Genomic DNA, 25,438 nt, shown 5'->3' on the forward strand with positions numbered 1-25,438 from the left:
GGCCCTAAAAACGTACCCCTATCCCTACCCCACCACTTCCTTTCTACCCCCCACCACCTTCCAAGCTGCTTGGTTTTAGAGCGAAAATTTAATTTAACGTTGGGAAGGGGCGGCGCTGAGCTGTAACCTTTTGACCTGTAGCTAAATATAGCCAGGGGCTCTTGTGTATCTCGCGAATGGCGGCTGTGATAGCCAGAAGCCCCTGTTAGGCTGCGGTTACACTATCCGTCGGCAGACCGAATTTTTTCATCTGACGTCAGGTGTTGTCCAATCTGCCGAAGAAGGGTGCGCCCCAGCGGTTACACTGTAGCCCGTCAGAACGTATGTCTGACCACCGGCAGGCATTGGTTTCAATACAAAAAATCGACGAACAAATGCAGCTTCATTTTTTAGCAGAAAACAATGATGCTTCCAAGATTATTTTGCTTAATGAAAAGGAAAGAGAAAATCATATAGGAAATGCATTTCTCCGAGGCAAGTGTCTTTGTACAGTTAATTCTTATTAAATAAGATATTTTGTTACAGTAAGTTGAGTAAGGCCTATTCTAAATACCATTCATTATTACAATTGTGTGTTCTATGTAATCTATACATTTAAAACAAGTAAAATCTAAGCTATAAATTTGGTTGCAATACCTCAGTAGTGGGGAGTAGATCTAATCTATAACTATAAGGTCTTGATTCTATGTTCTGGCCTGCTTTTAGTGCTAAATTAAAATAATTTCATTTACAGATAGGCCCCTTTGGCCTACTAATATCGAATTGTCCATTCACCTATCACCACAATTATCTATGAGACATGTGATATTATGTGGAGATGCCTCACTAAAAAGCATGTACCATTACCAACAGCAGCAATGTGCCAAGGCTTTTGAAGACTGAAGACACCATCTGAAGTATTATGGAACATGTTGAATTTGATATTTAATTGAAATAAACTTCTTTTTGTTGTTTTGTTTGTTTTATTTATATTATTCATAGATAAGAATATAATCATTGGCCAAATCACCTGATCAATATCAATAATTCCTACTAGTTAGTTAAGTTAGGCCTACTTGACTAACTTTGACTTAGTCCTACTTGCTCCTTATAGTTATAGAACATAGGGCCTCCACCATTTCCACCAGTTAGGCCTACTGGTTAGACTTAATTTTCTAACTCAATGTCAGTTACATGTTAGATTGTTACAAACTAAAATGGTATTGGTTTTTGATCATTTAAAAAGCATAATTCATTGTTTTAATTTATTAAGCAAATCTGTAAAACATGTTTAAGTAGCATGATTAACAGAAATACATCTCATAAGACACAGGCCTCATTGAATTATTAATTTAACTATTTTAACTACTGGTATAGGTAATTCTCCATTACAGTTTAGGCCTGCATTTGAAGACCTCTTAAAAATAATAAAACAGTAAACAACATACACTTTTCAATTAATTTTTTTATTCAGGCATAACACAAAATTAATTAATCCTGGGTCAGGATCTTTAGCAATTGCTTCTTCCACAATTTGAATCAATGTCTTCAAAAATAAAATATCTTTTAAACAATGGTTTCACTTGATACTGAATTGAAGTTGGAGGTATCTGTATGCTGCTTATCGTTTGCTTGGAAGCGAAACAATCATTCATAAAGGATAATTGATTATAATATGTCCATGGTTTGTTTGGAGCTATACTGCCAGTTACTCTTTTGTTGCTAATCTTGATATGCTCCTTTCTAAATGTATCAAGCAGGTTTTTCCACTTGGTTTTTGCTTGTGCACCTGAAATGAATTAAATATAAAGATCAGTTTAGATTGATTGTAACTTTAATGTGTTGGATACATACAATTTATATATATGCCTACAGGCTATAAATGAAATAGGTTTCTAGATAGAAAAGGGCGGATAAAAAATAGTTAGGACTGTAGTGACTTAAGTAATCAGCTCATTAATTAATTACTACTAGATCTAGATCTAGTGGTCTAGTCCTAGATCCAGACTTTTCTATCATAATTGTCTGGGCCTAAGCCTAGATCTTGATTCCTATAGACAGTTATATAGATCTAGTAATATATAGTAACATTACAGTACAGGAATCTAGATCTATACTCTTAATTTAGATTAGATTTAGGCCTATTAATATAAATTTTAATTATTAATCTAAAAATAGATTCAATGGAAATAGAATAAATTTAAATATAGGCCTCTATACTATTATACTTCATACATATTACTATAGATCTACCAATAGTCCTATAGTCCCTATAGATAATAATATACATAGAGATCTAGATCTAAATCTAGAAAGAATCATAGAATACTAGAAAAATAGATCTATTTCATAGATTCTAGATATTAGAATTTAGATAGACTATCAGATAGGCCTAGCCGAGAATGAAAGATTCAATTTTAGAACCAAGAGTAGAGAGAGTCTACTACTAGAGACTAGAGAATATTAAATTCAATGAGTAGATCTAGATCTAGATCCTATTATTTAATAGGCCTAACTAATTATTTTACTAATTACTAGATCTAGATCTAGAATCTATTTTGAGGTTAGGCCTACTTACTTTTCTATTACTTACTAGATCTAGATTCTAGTACTAGATCTAACCCTTAGTCTAATCTTAGAATTTAGAACGATGACGATATCTAGACTAGATCTAGATTCTGGATTAGATCTAGAGTCTAGAATAGTCTAGATCTAGAATCTAGATCTGAATTCTACTTCTTCAGTACTTCGAAGCAAGATCTAGACTAGATCTAGATATCTAGTATTCTAGTCTAGAATCTAGATCTAGACTCACTCTGCACTCTAGATCTAGAAAAAAGAATTAGATTTAATAGTATAGATCTAGTTTTCTAGATCTAGAGTCTAGAATCTAGCTTAGTCTAGAACTAGAAATAATCTAGAATCTAGATCTACGAGTTGAGTAACTTGAGTGAGTTGAGTGAGAGTCGATAACCAAAAAAAAAATGTGAATGAATGATAAAAATTAATCAATGAAGTGAATAAGTGAAATAAACAAGGATGTGACCAGACCAGGAAAAAATATTAGGAAATTTTCTTCAGACAAAAACTCAATGTTTTATCTTTTTTTAAATCGCAGTTAAAGCTGTCTCACATCGTTACTGTACTAATTAAATGTTTAATGAAGCTAATATTTTAAATAAAAGAAGTTTATGTTACTCTTACACTATACTCTAATAACAATGAAAGTCTTGTCTAATTGCAATTTAATGTATACTTTATAAACAACCTTAAAGATTATTTTTTTACAATGTAACAAAAGTGGCAATTATTTATTTTAACATTTAGCTAATTTAAACTGTACTAATCTAGTCAAGTTGTACACTTGTTTTCAATTTTAAATTATGCCTTATATTTTTTAAAGATTGGCATGGTAAAAATGTTAGTCTTCAACAGTCAACAGCCTAGATTTAGATTAATTAATATTTGAAAGTTTTAGGTTCATGTGATGGAAAATGATATTGGCCAGATTAGTTGAAACCATTTTAATAGCCAAACCACAGCGTTATTTATGTTTTTGGAATAGCTGTAAATTGTTAGGGTCATCCATAAATGACGTCACGTTTTTTTTTTTTGGAGATACCTCCCCTCTATGCTCCGTCACAAAAGTCAGACTCCCCCCTATGACACACAACTCAGCCAAGAACCGCCAACCCCCACCCATCCTCAAAATTGAATTTGAATTTTTTTTATCACCGTTTTTTTTTTCCAAAATATTGACTGAGCTCGACCAACATAAGGTATTTTAATAAATTTCTATTTTAAAAACAGTTTTCTAAAACGCGTAATGGCAACTAAAATTCAGTTTCTAACATTACTTTTAAAATACAAAATTATGACGTCACACAATTTGAACTCCCCCCCCCCCCTCATCACACGTCACAAAATTACCGATTCTCAACACCTCCCCCCCCCCCCATACGAGTGTGACGTTATTAATGGAAGACCCCTTATTAACAGTCTGCATCGTATTTTTTCTTCCACAAACAAGACACGGTGGAAGTCACGTTGAGTTCAGTTTTTTCTTTAAATCTGTTGGCCGACAGCTATTTGAAATTGACTGTGACGTCTTTTTTATCCCCCCCCCCCCCCCCCCCCCCCCCCGCCACAAAGTGCACTAAACACGTACTCGGGTTCATGTTGAGGTCACAAGAGCCACCGTTGCTACAAGCAGGGGCGGGTTAGTCTTGTCCTCATAGTCACCTTTTGCAAGGATTATAATATTAATTTGAGATTACGAAATAAAATAGAATCAGAGAGAAACTAGATTTGGGCGAGTTAAAATGCCGCCGATAGATAAATTATGCTACATCGATAGCTAGATTACCAGGCTTGAGAGATGTAAGTTTCATTTGAAGAACAGCTTTATTTTAGAGTACTTTTCCCCGTGTCTTTATTTTTTAAAATAAATATTTAACTGACAATATCGGCGGAAAATTTGGACTAAAAAATGTGAGTTCTGAAAAAAAATGAAAATCCGCCGAAACTCCGAATCTTGACCTAGATCTACATTACATCTTAATCTAGCACCGTCACACCAAGCGCATATTCGAGTGTCTGTTTGACCAAAGTACTGAAGTTACTGTAAGTCTCGATTTAAATACGAACATGTGGAAAGCGCACGTCGGCCGTTTCCGTAGAGGTCAGCTCCGTTTTTTTTTCCTAATTTTTAAAACTTCGCACAAAATCGAAAAAAATCGAAAATCGGCGGAAAAATCGGATTTCCGATAAAATTCGGAAAAGTCACATCCCTGAATAAATTACTTAACTTGTACATCCGAGTTAATCGGCTATTTCAGACCTTTAATTTTCTCTTCTGGATAAGTAAAAATCAGCTTCTCTGTGTCAAATACTACAACTTTCTGTTCAAACTGAAGTCCTCCATTTTATATTTTGTTTATCCTGCCAGATAAATTTTCATCAGAATGTGTTTTCCGTCAGAACAGAAACAAAATTTTAAGTTCATCATCAGGCGCCTGACGTAGTCTGACGACTCGGACGATGAGTTCGGCTCTAGTGTAACCAATAGAACTGGGTTATACTTTTTGTTTGCTTTCCAGTTGTTCGGCCGTGTTGTCAGAAACAGAAATTCGGACTGCCGACGTATAGTGTAACCGCAGCCTAAGTCGGCTGATTAGCCGCTCACTGGCGCTCTCTGTGCGCCGGAGATTGTGCAGTTTGTCTCGCTGTCAAGGTGTGGAGTGGCCAGATCAATTTGCGAATCAGATGCCACTTTTAAATTGGACGAAATATGTATTTTCAATCAATAAATTCTGGGGGATTTGGATTAATAATTCATATATACAAACGAAAAAGACAAAATAAAAAGTACAGATTCACTTTTTAGAAAGCGTTCAGTTTTTTTACAAACTTGTATACGTTTTTTTTTTCCTTTCACCCTAGAGTTATATATATATATATATATATATATATATATATATATATATATATATATATATATATATATATATATATATATATATATTTGATCTACTCTCATCTATATATTTTGATCTATTTAGATCTATTTATTTTGATCTATTTTCATGTATTGTGTTGATCTATTTCATCTATTTGTGTTGATCTATTTCATCTATTGTGTTGATCTATTTTCGCCTATATGTGTTGATCTATTTCATTTTTTGTATTGATCTATTTTTATCTATTTTTGTTGGTCTTTTTTCGCCTATATGTGTTGATCTATTTTGTTGATCTATTTTCATCATTTGTGTTGATCTATTTTCGCCTATTTCTGTTGATCTATTTAATCTATTTGGGTTGATCTATTTTGTTGGTCTATTTTCATCATTTGTGTTGATCTATTTTCGCCTATTTGTGTTGATCTATTCTCATCTATTTGTGTTGATCTTTTTTCGCTTATTTGTGTTGATCTATTTTCATCATTTATGTTGATCTATTCTCATCTATTTGTGTTGATCTATTTTGTTGATCTATGTTCATCATTTATGTTGATCTATTTTCGCCTATTTGTGTTGATCTATTTTCTCCTATTTGTGTTGATCTATTTTCGCCTATTTCTGTTGATCTATTTTGTTGATCTATTGTCATCATTTGTGTTGATCTATTTTCGCCTATATGTGTTGATCTATTTTCGCCTATATGTGTTGATCTATTTTCGCCTATTTGTGTTGATCTATTTGTCTTCAATTTGTCCCCTCAACTTGATGCAGACTTCATGGAGCCAGACATATGTTTCTGCCTACAAGACCTACCTTGTCCTGATTTCCAGGCCGGGCTAGGAGCTGTTACAAACGCCTGGCTGTTGATTACCTACATAAACCCTTCTTACGCCATGCCTCTATGCTGCCTGCAAGCCTCGTCTGAGGACCCCCGACCCCCTCCCCGAGAGGGGAGACCCAGGCTACGGCTGGAAGTGCTGAGAACTTCCGACACGTATGGAGCCAGTCTCTGGGTATTGTTCTAAAATATTGGGACCAAATTAATCGCAACGGAGGGTTGGTCTTAACCGAAAATTCTGATGAAAATATTTTTTTTCGTTTTTTTTTTTTTGGGTTGTTTTAGCCAGTAAATATGTCTGGTATTGTTGGTTTGGTTGTTTTGGAGCGAGAATTTCTCGTTTTGGTCTCTGATGTGCGCTGTATGAAATGCGTCTTATCGGCATTGGCTTCTTCTAGTAAAAATGTGTCTTGTTTGTCTTTTAATCATAGCTTCAACCAGCTGAACTAAAATTCAAATGCCACATTTTTCCTCTCTCGGCCTCCTCTTATACCCTTGCTACAAAAATGCCACTGTGTGTATGATACCAGCAAGACACGGAGTTTTTATTAAATCATACATCTGGGATAGTTTTGTTTATTTTCCTTTAGTGCCGTCAGCTTAATCTAGTACCGTCAGTTTCATTTAATACCGTCAGTGTTTTCTTGTAGTACCGTCAGTTTTTCTTGTAGTACCGTCAGTTTGTCTTGTAGTACCGTCAGTTTTTCTTGTAGTACCGTCAGTTTTTCTTGTAGTACCGTCAGTTTCTCTTGTAGTACCGTCAGTTTTTCTTGTAGTACCGCCAGTTTTTCTTGTAGTACCGCCAGTTTCTATTGTAGTACCGCCAGTTTCTATTGTAGTACCGTCAGTTTTTCTTGTAGTACTGCCCGTGTAGGCTACTTGAGCCGTTCACACAACAGTACTGCCCGCTGTGTGCCTCGCTGAAGTAACAGTGCAGAGATGTTCTGGTCCCATTGTCCGGACCTCCATCATTGAGCCTTGATATATGTCGAGCCTCCGCTACTGTGTCATAGCTTTACACCTGAATGTTATAGGCCTACACATCTATGTTGTAGCTTTACACCCTTGTGTGATAGCCTTACACCCCTATATTGTAGCTTTACACCCGTATATAAAAGGCTTACATCCCTGACAAAATAAAAGTATAACAAATGGCTAAAAAAAGTATGGCCAATTAATATTTCACGCATATCTCTCTCCTGCGGAGTTGAGAATGCGACATTCTGTGAGATGTGGCTAAGCACAAGCCTACCACCCCCCCCCCCCCCCCCAAGTCCAGCCAATGGTCATCTTCGAACCTAAAGTAACCAATCAATCAATCGATATCCCAGTAGATGAACGTCGCCGAACAGCACAAGTGGACGTTTCAAATGTTCAGTTTTGTCAAACATTTTTCAGTTTATTACTTGTATCAAATATTCATTTCGTTTTTAGAAATTTTTTTCATCAATTTTTAAAATCATTTTTTATTGCCTTTTCTACATTCACCCGTCGTGGTTTTATTGATGACATTTTAATAGAGCTTTTAGATCTAGAGAACTTTCTTACGGTTTAATAAATATTTTTTCCGTCAATATATCAATGTTTAATGCTCTGTAAATTCACTGTCCTATTCTTAATAAGCCTGCTAGTTCAAAGTTCCCTGTAGTTTCTAAATCAGCGTTAGACAGTTAGCCCAAAGTTCTATGTATGTTCCCTATCAGCTTTAGCCCGCTGGCTGAAAGTTCCCTGTATGTTCCCTATCAGGTTTAGGTCACTTATATGGAAGTTCCCTGTGTGCATAACACCAGCCGGCCTTGGTGAGTAGCCCTAGTGCAGGTGCATTTCGCGCGGGCAGCCCCGCTATAACACAGCCTGCTAAACCATCGCCCTACCCCAGGTGAACCTGTCCACCACACACTCGTGTACACATCTCCCTTATAGAACTAACCCGCCCCTCACCCGTGTACACATCTCCCTTATGGGAACCTATCCACCACTCACCCGTGTACACATCTCCCTTATGGGAACCTATCCACCACTCACCCGTGTACACATCTCCCTTATGGGAACCTAGCCACCACTCACCCGTGTACACACCTCCCTTATGGGAACCTAGCCACCACTCACCCGTGTACACACCTCCCTTATGGGAACCTAGCCACCACTCACCCGTGTACACACCTCAGAGGCGTAGCGAGGGGGGGGCGGGGGGGGGGACACATGTCCCCGGGCGCCGACCTTAGGGGGGGCGCCAAATTGAAAGTTTGAGGGGGGGTGCAAATGAAAAGTTCGAGGGGGGGTGCAAATCGAAAGTTTGAGGGGGGGGGTGCAAATGAAAAGTTCGAGGGGGGGGTGCAAATCGAAAATTTGCTCCCGAGGGGGGGCGCCAAATTGAAAGTATGTCCCCGGGCGCCGGGAAGGGTCGCTACGCCTCTGACACACCTCCCTTATGGGAACCTATCCACCACTCACCCGTGTACACACCTCCCTTATGAGAACCTAGCCACCCCTCACCCGTGTACACCTCCCTTATGGGAACCTAGCCACCACTTACCCTTATACACGAGCATGAGCCTAGACAATGACATTATAGACCTGCACCATCAATATGTGAGTACTAGTCCTTGATACAAGCACTACTGGGACACCAAGTATAAAGCTCTTTGGTGTGAGTTTTGTGGGAAAACTGTAATACATTTATTTAATGCTAACACTGAAAAAAAAACTTTCAAACTCTCCAACTGCCCATTGCCATCAAGCCTACGATCTACTCTAACAGCCCCCAAAGGTGTGACCAAAACCATTTTTTTAAATACAGGAAACCCATTCCCCCGTTCTAAGTGACATCCTTTGTCCCACCCACCTTTTATTACAAGAAAAAAACGTAAAGAAAAGTAAAAGTGACACTTGAATCAAAAGTGAATGTCACAAATCTATTCACACTGTCAGCTGATGATGGCTTCATTCTTCACGGATCAAAACGGTGAAGGGTTCATTCTTTACAGATCAAAAACTTTTTTTAACCCCCCCCCCCCCCCAAAATATTGACACGGAGACAGAAATTTAAATTAAAATAAATCAACTAAAATACCTCCCTCACCCCCCCCCCCCCACCCCCAACCCCACTCTCGCTGTACAAGGCACGCGCCACAGACGTGAGCACATTTCGTTATCTCACCCTAATCTCATTTTCTCCAAGCAGGTGTCTCACTGTCGGTCTCGCTTGACTGGCTGTAATGGCACTAAAAAGGTATGTTTGTCTTCTATTCTTCACGAGGTGGAAGTGGGGAGGGGGGTGCCTCGTCTGTTATTTTAAGTTGGAATTTTCCCATCGTCCTCCCGACTCGAGGAAAACAACGAGGGCTGCAGAACTCACCAACAAAAAAAAAAAAAAAATACCCGGTGAAGTGCTGAATCGTTATTGCTGCTTTAATGATTTTATGTCCGTCTAGGAGCATGTCCGCTGTCTGAGGCTAGGTAGGGGGTTCTTAACGGTGACCTTTGACATAGAAAATTGGGAGAAGAATGGCAAAACAGACGATAATTAACTGCGAAATTTTGTGTCATCTGTGAATGTACATTTTATTTTCATTATTCTTAACCATTTAGCTTTCCATAATACACACATGCATATATATATATATATATATATATATATATATATATATATATATATATATATATATATAACGAGCGAACAGTTACCCTGCTCGCAACGCCACATGTTACGAGACTATTTGCCTGTAGTGCCAAATGTAACGAGTTTAACCACTCATGCTACACAACATCGACTACAGTAGAAATACTCGAAGATGCAGGTTCGCTATTGATCCTTTTATTACATGAATCAAGAAATGCTTCAAAATAACACAATGAATCAACAGGAATGCTTCACAATAATAGTCTGAATCAACTGACCCCTAACAGTCCTCACTAGGCTTCATATAACTGAATCCACATGTCTATTGTCCTTCTTAACACAATATAACCAACTTGATATGTCACACAGACTGACTGATCTAAAGCGAGCGATGAAGAGAGCGAGCGATCGAAAAGGGAAGAGAGCGAGTTCAGCCGTCCCCTCCTATTTATCCCTTGTATTCGTACTCGTATTCGTACTTGTATTCCTCCGTAATCGATACTTGTACTCGATGTCTCCGACTACTAGTTGCGCAGTTCTAACGTACAGTCCGTTTAATAAACATCTGCATCCTATCAATCAAAGTTGACAGGCCGTCTGAATCCCCTCGTACCGTTTCCCAAAATAGCACGCGTTGGCTTTGAGATTGTTATCATTCCGATCTAATAAGCCACCTGCTATCAGTTGCATCAGACTGTAATACTGCGTCGCGGCTTATCGTTCGTTATCAGTTGCATCAGATTGTAACTAGTAGCTAGGCCTACCCTAGTTACATCCACCCCTGCCTTTTTTTGTGTGTTTTCCACCACAAACAACGCCTGGCAGGTGCACTCCTCCAAAGTCAATCGCACAATCGTAAAAAAAATTTTATTGTTCCACTCACTGTCCACGTCGTCCCATTCGTATACGATTGACAGTTATACCTATTTCACATATCAACTGTGTCTACATCATCTTCCTGAGACACAAAACAGTTCTAGAATTCACATCCACCCTTTTCGTTTGGTGCCTTCACCAGTTCACTTTTATAGCTTTTTGAACCGTCTGTTCTCATACCAGCGCGACCATGAAAGAATTGATGGTTGCTGACAAAAAATTTCGTCTTCCTTCTGTTCCTCAAACTTCTCCGCGGACCACTTATCTGATGGTCTACTGTCTCTCTGCTTCTGGAAGGAACGGGATCCTCTTTGTTGCCGTTATCCTCCACTTGTGTATCGCGGTTGTTCTGTTGATGGTGATATGGTTCCGGGATGGGTATGTGAATTTCCGTTATAGTTTCCGGTTCCCTAATTGTCTTGGATTTCCTTGTGTGTAACTGCTCTTCTTGCCTATTCCAATATTTCTTTAATTGAGCAATGTTCGCCCACCGATCCGGTTTGGCGTGATCGATGGGTCTTATCTTGAAGGGGCCACCTGCTACTTTAGGCATCTCCACGACTTGCCATATCTCCTGTCCCCAGAGGTCGTGGATCTTATTTCTGCCTAACGGGTGGCTACGCAGTAATACCCTGTCGTTCAGTTTGAGTGGCGGGTCCTTTGTCTGTACCGGCGGTTCCCTTCGCCGTGCTTCATGTTCTAGTCTTTCCTGTACTACCCTGTACATTTCTCTAATTCTTCTCATATGTTCATTCACATATTCCAGTGCGGTGTATGAGCCAGTCATACTCTCCCTTTTTCCTAGGAACAAATCAAGAGGGAGTCGAGCCTCCCGTCCGAACAGCAACATGTGTGGCGTAAAGCCGGTTGTGGCATGGGGGGTGCAGTTGTATAGATATACCAACTCTGGGAGAAAATCAGGCCAACGTTTTTTCTGTTCAGGTTCTAGGGTACGCAGCAAATCATGCATGCTACGGTTGAACCGTTCACACTGTCCGTTTCCTTTCGGATTAAATGTGGTTGTTCTAGATTTGTTGATCCCGTAGTGGCTGCACAGTTGGTTGATTACTTCTGACTCGAAGGCCCTTCCTTGGTCAGAGTGTAATTGTCTTGGTATGCCATATTTGATGAACCAATGTTCTATTAAGACCTTTGCCACTGTTTTGGCAGTCTGATCTCGTGTGGGCACCGCCACAGTCCATTTGGTGAATACATCAGTCATTACCAACACATGTTCCGTCCCATCCGATGATTGCTCCAACGACGTAAAGTCCATAGCCACAATCTCTAGTGGTTTTGTCGCTAGTAGGTGTCCTGATGGCTGTCTCATTTTGACAACTGGCATTTTCGCATGCTGACACCTAACACAAGCCTCACAATGGCGTTTGACCTCCATTTCCATATTGGGCCAGTAACACCTCTGTCGTACTATTTTGTGCGTCCTGTCCTGACCCTGGTGTCCTGCCCTGTCATGTGCCAACCTTAGCACTTCTTCTCGTAACTGTCCAGGCACCACCACCTGGTGTATTGTCCCATCAATTTGGTCATGAATTCTCCGCATGAGAACACCATCCTCTATACTGAGACGGTCCCACTGACTCAGTATTTTCTTTGTTTCTCGACCAAATTGTTCTCTTTCCCTTCTTCCTGGGAATTTTTGTTCCTGGACGTATTTCAATAGCGGTTGTAAGCCACTATCCGTTCTCTGGGCATCCCTTATCTTTTGGTGATTAAGGCCGTTAAAATCACTACTGTCCATAAGTCCGGGCTCTGTGGATATGTGCTCCACCCCGGTCTGCCCGTTTTGCATCACTTGTACCCCATGAGGGATATCTGTTGACGCTCTGACCTCACATATTCCTGTCAGTGTTTCTTCCTCATCGCCCGGTCTCTCGTAAGGATTCCTTGATAAAGCGTCCGCATTGCCATTGGACCGCCCCGGGCGATATTTTATCTCCAGGTCAAAGAGTGCCAATTCTGCTGCCCATCGCTGTTCGATGGATCCCAACTTTGCTGTCTTTAGGTGACTCAAGGGGTTATTGTCAGTGTATACCACACATTTAGCACCTAATAGATAGTCCCTGAATTTTTCAGTCACAGCCCATTTTAATGTCAAAAGTTCTAGTTTCATGGCGCTGTAATTTGTCATGTTCTTCTCTGATTCCTTCAGAGCTCGACTGGCATACGCAATAACCCTGAAACCTTGCTTTTGTTGTTGTGATAGCACAGCTCCCAGACCTTTAGAGCTGGCGTCGATTTCTAACCGAAATGGTTTGTCAAAGTCCGCGTATCCCAATATCGGCGCCTCTGTCAAAGCCTTTTTCAGTAGCTTAAACGAGTTCAGGCATTCATCAGTCCATAATTCACCTATCCGGTGTGTTTTACCTTTCTTTTTCTCCTTACTGTGTTTCTTTGTCATTTTGTTTACCAAGTCATGCAATGGTGCGGCAATTTTTGCAAAACCAGGTACAAATTTTCTATAATAGGAGGCAAAACCCAAGAATGACCTGACCTCTACCGTAGTTGTTGGTTGTTTCCATTCTTTAACAGCTGCAATTTTATCTGGGTCAGTGGCGATGCCATCCGACGAAATCACATAACCCAAAAAATGTACCGATTTCAAACCGAAGCAGCATTTGTCTGGGTTCAGCTTTACTCCTATCTCCCTAAGACGGAGAAACACTTGTTCTAATCTTTTTAGATGGTCCTCCCAAGTTTTTGAGTAAACTAGAATATCATCCAAGTACACCAACATTATTTGAAATAGAAAGTCACTCATAGCACTCTGCATTACTCGCTGGAATGTAGCAGGTGCATTAGTTAGACCAAACGGCATACGGGTCCACTCGTACAGTCCCAGTGGAGAAATAAATGCAGTTTTATGTTGATCGTTGGGGTGCATGGCCACTTGGTGGTAGCCGCTAGCCAAATCCAAGGTAGAAAAAAATCTTGCTCCCCCCAACGCATCAAGACATTCATCAATACGAGGCAAGGGGAATGCATCCCTTCTTGTGATATTGTTCAATTTCCGGTAATCACAACACAGTCTTATCTCCCCTGACTTCTTTTTTACCACTAATATCGGTGCCGCATACGGGCTTGTACTGGTTGTAATACTTCCCTTTTTTAGTAGATCATTCAGGTGTGCTTTCACCGCCGAGTAGTGACTTGGTGGTAATCTTCGGTAGGGTTGCGCCACCGGCTTGTCTTGTAGTAAGGGTATCTGGTGTTTGATTACTTCCTTGTACCCCAAATCACCCTCATACGAGGCAAATATATCACTGTATTTATTCAGCAATTCATTTAGTTTTGGGTCCTCAGTTTCCGGGAATGTATATGATCGGCCATCCTCTTTCTTCACCTCGGCCGTCACATTGACCGACCTAATTGTTACTTCATTACTGCTGGTATTGCTCAGTTCGATGCACTGTGCCGACCTTAGTACCTCGACGTTCTGTGGTACTCCTACCAGAGTATTAGGCGGTATAAAAATTTCCTCATCCAAAACATTAGCTACCAACCCTTGAACTAGTCCGTTTTCCGCTGATGTGTATGTCCGCAGTAACACGACGCCTGCCCTCAGTGCGGCGCCACATGGTTCTATCATCACATCACCATTCACGCTTCTATCCCCAATTTGTAATGTGATTGCCTTGACCGTGTTTGCCGGGACTGCTGTCCTTCCTCTGGTCTTGGCAAACCTGGCCAACTTGGATCCCCGACCTGGTGTGGTCGATCCGACAATATTTGTAAGAAATTCTGGCAACTGGCCAAGAATATTCATACCCAACAGGCAAGGTATATTTGACACATTTGTCTCTAGGTTGTGTTTCGTAACGAACACCCCAACCTGCTTCAACCTATGTCCTGCCACCCCGACATCCGCCAGAAAATAACCACAGTATGGAATGGTTAGTCCATTAGCTGCCGTCAGGCGCATGCACGTGTCAGACCTTAACCTATGGTCTTTTCCTTTCATCCATTTGGTGTAAAAATTTTCCGTAATTGTCGTCACTTGGGAGCCTGTATCCACAATTGCCTTCACCGCAATGTCCCCAATCGTAATCACCATTTCGGGACAGACTCCCATCATTTTGTTTCTTGGGCCATAACCTCGCCCCTCTGTAGCCTGACCCTGCCTTACAGAGGACGACCGTTTCCCTGGCAGTACCGTGCCATGTGTCCGGGTTGTGAACAGGACAAGCAAATTGGTCGACCGTCGGCCGTCCATTGGAGTGATGGCTTGGCAGGACGCGGCCGTCCAACCCGTCTCTGTTTTGTCCCGTTCTTTTCCTGATTCTCAGCTGTTGACCTGCTTTCTAACCTCTCCAAACGTTGGTCAACCTTATCTAGGTGGGCCAACAGTTGAGCCATCATGGTCTCCATCGTGTCGGCCCCTGTGGGTGGGGATTGTCTCTGTTCAGGCACAGAGACTTTGTCCACCGAACAGTTCGACTGGTCCTCATCCTCGGACCTGCGGATCGCTGAGTTCCTGACCTGAAGGAAGGTCAACTGCGGGTCTTTGTGGACCTCCTCTTTCAACTCTCTTCTTAGGATCGGGGTTGCTAGCCCCTCGATGAAATGGTCCCTCAGTAGGCGCACATCAATGTCAGGTGTTTTGACCTTTACCGAATCAAAGGCCCTGTTCATCCGGTGTGAGTACTCCATCACACTCTCCGCCATTCTCTGCCTTAAGCCTACGAACCCTGCCAGCAGTTGCGAACCCGACCGTCTCTCCCCAAAGGTCTCCATAATCAGATCCAGCACCTTATCTGGATCTGATTGGATGGTTTTATCGTGGCATTTGACCTCTGCCCTAACCGTCTCTCCTATACTGCCCATCAGCAGTCTTAATCTTTCCTCTGGTGACATGCCTCTCGAGGCCCAGGCCGCTTTGACCTCTTCACTGAACCTGTTGGTTAAAGTTGGATCACCGTCCCCGTAAAATTTGTTAATGTGGGACTCTCTGGGTAGGACCACTATATGGGTCTGCTTCTCGTCCAGAGTAGACATTTTATTCCGTAAGTAAAACAAAAGAGTTCTTTCTTACCGTGTGTGTATGAAAAAATTTTCCTCGTTCCTCAATTTTCACAGTTCCTGAATGTCCGAATTCACACACACACTAAACACAGTTATGCACAAGGTTGACTATGGGTGCCTAAAGCGGCAAGTCTAGTTGAATTCATCCTGTCCGACGACGCCAATTGTAACGAGCGAACAGTTACCCTGCTCGCAACGCCACATGTTACGAGACTATTTGCCTGTAGTGCCAAATGTAACGAGTTTAACCACTCATGCTACACAACATCGACTACAGTAGAAATACTCGAAGATGCAGGTTCGCTATTGATCCTTTTATTACATGAATCAAGAAATGCTTCAAAATAACACAATGAATCAACAGGAATGCTTCACAATAATAGTCTGAATCAACTGACCCCTAACAGTCCTCACTAGGCTTCATATAACTGAATCCACATGTCTATTGTCCTTCTTAACACAATATAACCAACTTGATATGTCACACAGACTGACTGATCTAAAGCGAGCGATGAAGAGAGCGAGCGATCGAAAAGGGAGGAGAGCGAGTTCAGCCGTCCCCTCCTATTTATCCCTTGTATTCGTACTCGTATTCGTACTTGTATTCCTCCGTAATCGATACTTGTACTCGATGTCTCCGACTACTAGTTGCGCAGTTCTAACGTACAGTCCGTTTAATAAACATCTGCATCCTATCAATCAAAGTTGACAGGCCGTCTGAATCCCCTCGTACCGTTTCACAAAATAGCACGCGTTGGCTTTGAGATTGTTATCATTCCGATCTAATAAGCCACCTGCTATCAGTTGCATCAGACTGTAATACTGCGTCGCGGCTTATCGTTCGTTATCAGTTGCATCAGATTGTAACTAGTAGCTAGGCCTACCCTAGTTACATATATATATATATATATATATATATATATATATATATATATATATATATATATATATATATATATATATATATATATATATATATATATATATATATATATATCATTGTCGTGTTGTTGACTGAAACAACTTGACAAGTTTATATCATGGCTTCAAATTTTATTGGATCTCAGTGGTGTTGTGCAGACAAGTTTCCCAAGAACTGTTCACCAGTTGAATGCTGGCTAGACGCATGCGCAACCAAGTAATCGCTTAATATTTTTAATACACACAAGGATTAGCGCCCCTGAGTTGCCGGAGGTGCGGTGTGTGGCGACACCCGGCAGGGGGGGCGCGGGGACGAGACGGGCGCTGGTGCTAGTGGGTCTGTGCTGTCCCGGTGTGAACGTATCAGATATCCCGTGGGGGTGGGGGTGTAGTTGAAGTCCCATCTCAAGCGGCGCTGGATCGTGCTGGGTTCGAGCCTGTTGCTTGACAAAAGACGATCTCGTCGGCTTTGGTTGGGTGAACCGGGTTGGGGGGGGGGGGGGGGGAAGGGGGGAGGAGGGTGGTTGGACGGCCCCGGGGGGAGGCTATTTGGACGGGGACGGGGGTAGACAAATACCATCAATTTCTGAACGTCTGAGTGTTTTGACATTAGACTGAACTCATCAGGTCACTGACACCCCCCCCCCCCGCACACACACACATTGATGTGGTGGACAGCCTATCGAGAAGACCAGTCTGTTGCCCCTGCCCCCCCCCCCCCCAGTCCTCACACGAATAGATGTTACCGCCTGACTGGTGTAAGGACTAACACTTGTGTAATGACTTGGTCCAAGTTACAGTGGCTACCATTGTAAGGACTAGACCAACTATGTAACAACAAGGGTCGACCGGATATTTTCACTGTAAGACCTGTGGGGTGAACTAGACCTTATCCAACACATACATCTACAGCATCACTTTGACGAACACACACATACACATACAAACGTACACCCATACACATACAAATGCAATCACATACACATGCAAACGCACACACATCCACATACCCATGCATACCCCCACACACAGCTACAGACATACAAACACACACACATGCACATATAATACCCACAGACACATACAAATACATCCACATACAAACACACACACACACACAGCTACAGACATACAAACACACAGACCGACGAGTCGATACAGTCCAGATCCCGCCTAGAGCCAGGAAGTGACGTGGAGATAAGCGATGGCTGCGAGCCTGAGCTCACGGAGATAACGGGCTCACATCTGTGGCTAAAAATAGATTTAAATTCCTGGCCCCCACTTTAAAAACATTCATTAATTTCTTTGTTCAAGTTTTTAAATCTAATTAAAACACTAAATTTTCTCAAGTCTATCGCACACAAAAAAACATCCATTTACTCAACATTCACTCGTACTAACACACACTCATATATATATATATATATGCAATACACACATTCAATGAACACAATGATACAAACATACACACACATTGTGGTTGCTAAGTTACTTCGTGTTACTAGGCATATGGGTAATATTCTTTATCCTTCTATGTTCCTACATGTAACTAGCAATATGGAGAATGTTTCCTTTATTGAAGAACGCCTTTACATGGCGAAGTGTCTCTATGCTAGACAGAACAAACAATCACCATAGACAGGCGTTGACATGTTCATTAGTATTATACCATAAAAAAGCCAAAAAAAATATACAACACCCCCCCCCCTTTCGAGTCTCCCTCCCCACCTCCCTATCCCAGAGCGAAGCGGCAATTGAATTACCTTGAGATGCTATCACAGAGAAATGTATTGTTCTTGGTCGGGATTGAGTTTATCCCACACCCTACTCAACTATCGGATTTCCCCGATCCTTCTCGCCCTCCATACTTGTCGCGCGGTGTGCAATTTTAGAAAGACGTAGTAAAGGCTACAAAAAAAAATGTAATTAAAATGTTGAAACTATTTTCCAAGCGTGTTAAAAGCACGTGGGGTTGTTTTTTAATCGTTTCTGTAAGAAGTGTTACAGTGATGAAACTCTATAGCTTAGTTGGTGTAGATAGCTCTATGGTAGGGTTAATGGGACCTGGGCCAATCTCTTTGATCAAGCGATATCATCTTGCCAGTGTGTTTGTAGCACATAAGGTAGAGGTGGCTTCTAGTTTTAGCTGTGTTTTGTTACATTAGCAGTAGAGTTGGCTTCTAGTTTTAGCTGTGTTTTGTTACATTAGCAGTAGAGGTGGCTTCTATTTTTACCCGTGTTTTGTTACATTAGCAGTAGAGGTGGCTTCTAGTTTTAGCTGTGTTTTGTTAACATTAGAAGTAGATGGATCTTCCAGTATTGTGTTTTGTTACAGGTTAAGGTATTCTCGGCAGTTTGTGTTCATTTCGTTTGTCCCCCTGGTATGCTAGGGGTACAGTCATCGAAGGTAGACTCCATGCTGGGTTGAAACTGTTGTCTACATTAAATGTTTGATATATGACACGTGCGCTGTTGTCTAAGGAGTCTAAAACACGCATCACTGTTAAAACGCATCACTTTCTTTTATCAAACACACCAGACCCAAGACATCACCTTCCACCTTCAGAACATCACTTACAACCAACAGAACATCAAGCTAACCAAGCCATCACTTTCAACCATCAGAACATCAAAGAAACAAACCATCACTTTCCACCATCAAACAAACCACCCCCACGCTTGAAACAAAGATTTGAGCACCCCTGCGGTGAACTCCCCGCCCCACACGGCGCGTGAGTTGACAAGCTCAGCGTGGTGCCCTACCTGCCAATGACCACAGACCACTCACCGTTAGATGGCGCGGCTTCTGTGGGTCGGGCATTGTTCCTCGGCACAAAGGGGAACCCCGGTGGCACCCAGCATCGCCACAGAAAATTGAATGTTGCTGTGTTAAGACAATGGCTGGCATCGCATGTCTCCAGCGGTAATTAAGATTCCGCTGGGTACGTGCTCTGGAATCTGTCTCACCTTGAAGTCCGACCCCCAACCTATCCCACCTCCCAACCTATCCCCCTCCGCTGTTTTTTATTTATTAACTTTTCCTTTTTCCGTCGACTCCCTTTTCGTAACACGATCATCCTTTAGATTTGGTCATCGTTTTTTGAGGGAAATCTAACGTAGACAAAACAGCTAGTCGATATGGCTAGCTTGACAGCTCAAGTAGACAAAGCTAGTCGACTTGACAAGCTTGACAGCTGGAGGTCTGAGAATGAAATTAATCAGACCTAAGTACAACGACAAGACATCTTCTGTAATCTTTGGACAAGACAGATACACTTCTCCTTTTCGAAATACTCGCACAGTCTATTTTAAATACTTTTTTTTACTGCTTTTTTTTTTTGGACTATTGCGACTATATATATATATATATATATATATATATATATATATATATATATATATATATATATATATATATATATATATATATATATATATATATATATATATATATATATATATATATATATATATATATATATATATATATATATATATATATATATATATATATATTGGGGTAAAGAAAGAGAACCTTGATAATTGTAAGTTAACCAGCTGAGCCTTAATTTGGTGATAGGGTGGCTTAACAAAGGACATACACAAGGCCAATATCTGTAATGGGAGACATTTGTCCGGACCAGTTTTTTGTCCGGGTGTTTGCCCAGCTCCGGCCGGCATTAATACCGGCCCGTGTTCCCTCAATCTGACATTTATGAGTTGTTTGACTGGCCACGCCTCGGTCTGCGTGTACCAGGGGCCGGGGGCCCGTGGGGGCCGCTGAATAATACATTAACTGCATTTGGACTTTGGGCTGCGCTGGGCTGAGGCGCGTCCCCGCCGGGACAGCATGCAGGTTTCGCCGGTCGGGTGATCTATAAGGAACCGAACAAGGGAAACGTGATGCCTTGGTGTGAGAGGAACATACGCCCGTCCAGCGCGGCTAATTAGGATTGCGGTGCTACAAACCGGATGACGGTTTGGTGGAGCCGGAAGTGACGAAGAGAGAGAAGAGTGAGTAAGGTTTGGGGCGGCTCCGCGGTGTGTGCTGGGCAGTTTGCAATCGGCTAACAGGGCCGGGGTAACAAGCTTGAATTATATATATCAGCAGGGGACCCGGTCAGCTGGGGGTGAAGATGACGTTTTGTCGTGAGGCCGGACTGATCCCCACGGTCGGGTCACGTATAATATCATTGGACATGTCAATTAAGGAAATGGTCTTAGCGCAGATCAAGTGGGAAGGGGGGGGGGGGGGTATTGGTGAAGTTGGGGGTGGGTGTGGGGTCAGAGGTGGGTTGGTAAAAGGCAAATAATACAACCAGTCGAGGTTTTGTTATGTTTCTTGTATTTGGTATGAGAGATCAGCTATGGTATTAGTCAGGTGCTAATGGTTAAATGGAGGTTTCAGGTTGTTGTTTTTTGTTTTTTTTTTAATTTTGTATTTGACTCTAGGACGTCCTCTTTATACTCCATTTTTGTTTCTACCATCAAACTCGAACTCGCGACGCATCGTGTTAATATACGAATAGAACCGTTACGTGTTAGACCAGCTGCTCTCTGCCTGCACCGTGCCTGCCACTTACCTGCTGCCTTCCTGCACTTTACCTGCCCTCTACCTGTCACATACCTGCTTCAATGTTTGCTGTTTGTTTGACTGCTCACTGCCTGGTTCCTACCTTCCTTCTGTGTCTAACTGCATATTGCTACCACATCCTTTTTCTTTAACACAGACACATTTTTTATTCAATTTCTTTTGCTATTTTATAACTTTTATTTTATTTTTAAAGATATTTAAACAACACTTCTACAATTTATATATTTGACCAGAGAGATGCATTAACTGACAGTCACCACAACCTCACATCACACATCATTTCTTGACCGATCAATTGACCGCAACATCACACAACACAATTCCCAAACCGATCATATGACTACAACCTCACCGCCATCATCACCATCACTTAACCAACCAAATCAGCCAAACTACGCCGACCCAAAAAAAAAATAACAATTACAAGATTGCCCTAATTATGTTCGGCATGAGAATACACCTCGCGCTGATGATGTACTTGTACCGGTACACTTCCAGTACTAAAGGGAAATAACTCCTTTTTTTTTGTCTCCCCTGGTCCCTACCACACCTTACTGTAACCAACGAGAAACAGTACACGATCCCCTCGCTTTCGGTCTGCTAACGATACAGGTGCCATTAAAAAATGTCCCGACGTGTTAGCATTTCGTATGGCATTATCGGCTCCATCCCCTCCTCCGCATTGTTCCTGTGGGTTCGTCTGGCATCCCAACATCTCGCCTCGCACTCGGTAACCCCACGTGGAGTACCTAATCTCGATAAGGCTGGATTTCATTTGTTTTTATTTTATTAGCGATCAGATTAAATTAGCGCGTGCCTAGCGGATTACTGATCGGGGCGTAATCTGGTTAAGCAGAAACTAAATTCGACTTTTAATTAGTTTAGTCTGCGGTGGAGCAATTAAAAAGAAAAATTAGTTTTTATATGTAAAGGGGAGTTAACCAGTCTAGATAATGGTAAGACAGGTAACCTTTCCTGATAAATGTAATATAAGTTTTAAATAACCCATAATCATCAATGAAAATGCAATTATTTATTATATTCGTAGGGATAAATTCTACCAAATTATACATATAATTATATATTAACTAATTAGAAAACAGTTGTTGCCATTTTACTGTATTAATCAAGTTAGAAAAAAGGAAGAAAAAGAAAATGAGTTAGAAAAAAGTTCTTGCACCAATAGACCTAAACCTAATTTTCTGACCCACAACTAATCGAAACTTTTGAATACGGATTTTATAATATAAATCTCTAGTTTTTTTTTATATAAATAGAAGTTTAGTCTCGTCATAATTCCCTACATATATCTGCAATCCAGATGGTGTATGAATACGAGCGTTAATCTCATTTCTCTGTTGTAAATTAATTTAATCCCGGGTTGTCGAAATATGCATTTCTACATCTCATCTTTTTACCAGGCTCTGCGCACGACGAAAAGGGAGTTAATATTTGAAATTGTTCTCCTTAATGCCATTGTCTCCCCTTGCTCGGCTATAATTAAAGAAAACAGACGTTTTCGTAATATCGTTTTCATTTTACTCAATCTTCATTTTCGTTCCCCTCCCCATTGGCTCCTACCTCTCCCACCCATACCACACCCCCTCTCTTTCTACCCCCACCCCTCCATTCTGACATTAAAAAATACACTTAATGGAACCCCTTTAAAAATATAAAAATGTAATAAATCTAAAACCTTAAAAACAAATATTTTGTAATTCTTTATCCCATAAATCTTTCCTTTATTCCATTAACAAGATTATACAAGTTTTTCCGGGAGATTTTACACAAAATATTTGTTGACAAAAATATTATTCCAACAACAAAAAATTTCACTCGCGAAATGCAGCTTGCCATTTTTTTTTATCCGTTCCTTTTTGCTTCCAACATTTTTTTTTAAAATAAATATTCCTCCCACTTTCCAGCGAACAAACTCCCGTCCCGATTTCATCTGCTAATCCGCGGTGGCTTTAATTAAGCAAGAAATCTGACGTCCAAGTTAAAAGACTCGGGTAGAAAAAAAATGTATCTCCCCGCTCGCCTGTACGACTGAGCCCTCGGCAGGTTGCATTCAATCGCTTGTCATCGCCGGCTCTCAAAATGTCGTTAATCATTCAGCCGAGTCTAGCGGACACCCCAGCAGAGGGGCGCTGGTTTAGGGGGTGGGGGTGTAGGGGGGTGTGACCAGAAGCTTGATATTGACGCCCGAGTCTACAGCTGAATAACGCGATATTTTTTGGCTAAGTTTTTTATTTTTTATACGTTGAGTTTATAAAGATAAAGGTTGACTCGCGGTAAGGTATTTTTTTTTCGATAATGCAATGAGTGAATGGGGACGGGGGTGGAGGTTTTGTAACAAAGAGTATCTAAAAGCTGTTTTCAAGTGTCAGTTCTGACACTGTTTGTTTACTCATTTCGTTCCTGTTGGTCCGCGTGTCGTTGCTGATTGTCCGTTTGTCGTTGGTGATTGTCCGTTTGTCGTTGGTGATTGTCCGTTTGTCACTGCTGATTGTCCGCCAGTCACTGACGCCATTAGGCGTCGTAGGAACGAATGTGAGAAAATTATGACGCTAACCCAACCACCCACCCCCATCCCCCACACCACACATACACACCACATCCACCTCTAATTCACACTTTCCCCTTTCTCACAAAGTCTGAGTACCCAAGACTCGCTAAAAGCTCGTGCAACAGCTCCAGTGTGAGCAGTGAATCGCCGGCTGACGTTGCATTGTGGTCCGCGCATGCTCCCCTGGACTCACAACTCACGTTTCCGGCGCCTGCCCATTGGCTGTCGGGTGATTGTTCACTTCCGGTTATTTAACTAAAAATAAAAAACTGGGTTCGATACACGGTTGGCAGACCAGGAACACACGGATAAACTTTAGTACGTAAACCCCTTAATTACAATTTATTCTAAAGCGCTGTTTACTTAGTTAATTATACAATTAGCAATTCAGAATGTAATCGAATCTTTGTTCAAGCCCGATTGTCATTATTGAGCTCCAATTACATTAACACCAATCCATTTATCGTGCGCCATGCAATGTTATTTAATTAGTACTTCATTTGACACTTAATTAGTGTCAGTCGCTAAAATAATATAATATGCTATAGAATACCCGCATAACTAGATAACGACCTCAAACATCAATTTCTCTATTGAACACAAAATTGACCTTTTCTCGTGTATGTATAAACTAGCATGGAAATAAATTTCTCTATAACACGACCAATCCATCTTTCACAAGTATACGAGACCTTTGTAAATGTGGGACCACCTAGCTCCACGTTAAAACATTTTTAAAGAAAGAAAGACATTGTGTTTTCAGACATTACGTGGTTAACAGTTCCACCCGCCTCCACCGAAATTTAAAGTCCCCAAAAATAACAGTCGCAGATTGCCGGATGTCGGAGCCTAATGGAGGGGGGACGGGGGGGGGGGGGGGGGGGGACAATTGTCTAGACCAGACATGAATTAAAACTCGATTCGGTTTTTAAACGCTGAGCCTCGCATTAAATCGGAGTTTTGATTGCGTTCACCCGCGTAACGAAAATAGAAATCTGTCGTCTCGCCGATCGCGTGTTCATCAAATTTTTTCGGTCAATCGCCTCCTGGTATTATTACGCGAAATTTTCCTCCCACGACGCGCATGCGCCGTAGGTGACGAGCACACGTTTTAGTGACGTAATTGACAGGAGGATGAATGACGCGATGCCGCGCGCTCTTCGAGTCAAACGAAGATGATACACTGGAGAGATAATGGGATTAATTCACAAGGCAATGGTAATTGGATTAACGCGTGCCGGATTAAGCCCCCAGGGTGGGGCATACTAGGGTGAGTTCAGGGATGTTTAACGCCCAACATTTGAATATCTGGTTACCACGCGGTATTTTGAACCAACTACAGGCAATACTTATGTGTACTGATGTATTGAAATAATTCTTGCGTCGATAAGCTTATTTCAGCTGATATTTTAAACAAGTTTTTCAACATTGGGCAGAAATAACTGCAGCTGTCGTGTTAATCTCTACAGTCACGTGTGTTCAAACCCAACTTTAATTTTGAAGTGTGAACATAGCTCAACACACTAATGACTAATATTCA

The 25,438-nt window shown here is 41.3% G+C and overlaps 1 protein-coding gene and 1 long non-coding RNA gene across 2 annotated transcripts in view; one reads left to right on the forward strand and one right to left on the reverse strand.

The window, feature by feature from the left end:
• LOC131953920 (inactive tyrosine-protein kinase 7-like) overlaps nt 1-25,438 on the forward strand; it is a 201,620-nt gene that overhangs the window by 83,272 nt on the left and 92,910 nt on the right. The window lies entirely within an intron of this gene.
• LOC131953925 (uncharacterized) lies at nt 1,427-5,144 on the reverse strand. The gene is made up of 2 exons (XR_009388704.1): nt 4,788-5,144; nt 1,427-1,768 (listed from the first exon to the last, which is right to left on the reverse strand). It is a non-coding gene; the product is annotated as an uncharacterized LOC131953925 (long non-coding RNA).

Source organism: Physella acuta, unplaced genomic scaffold, assembly GCF_028476545.2.
Source record: "Physella acuta isolate Inbredline_101_S28 unplaced genomic scaffold, ASM2847654v3 ptg000964l, whole genome shotgun sequence".
In the NCBI taxonomy this organism is placed as follows: Eukaryota; Metazoa; Mollusca; class Gastropoda; family Physidae; genus Physella; species Physella acuta.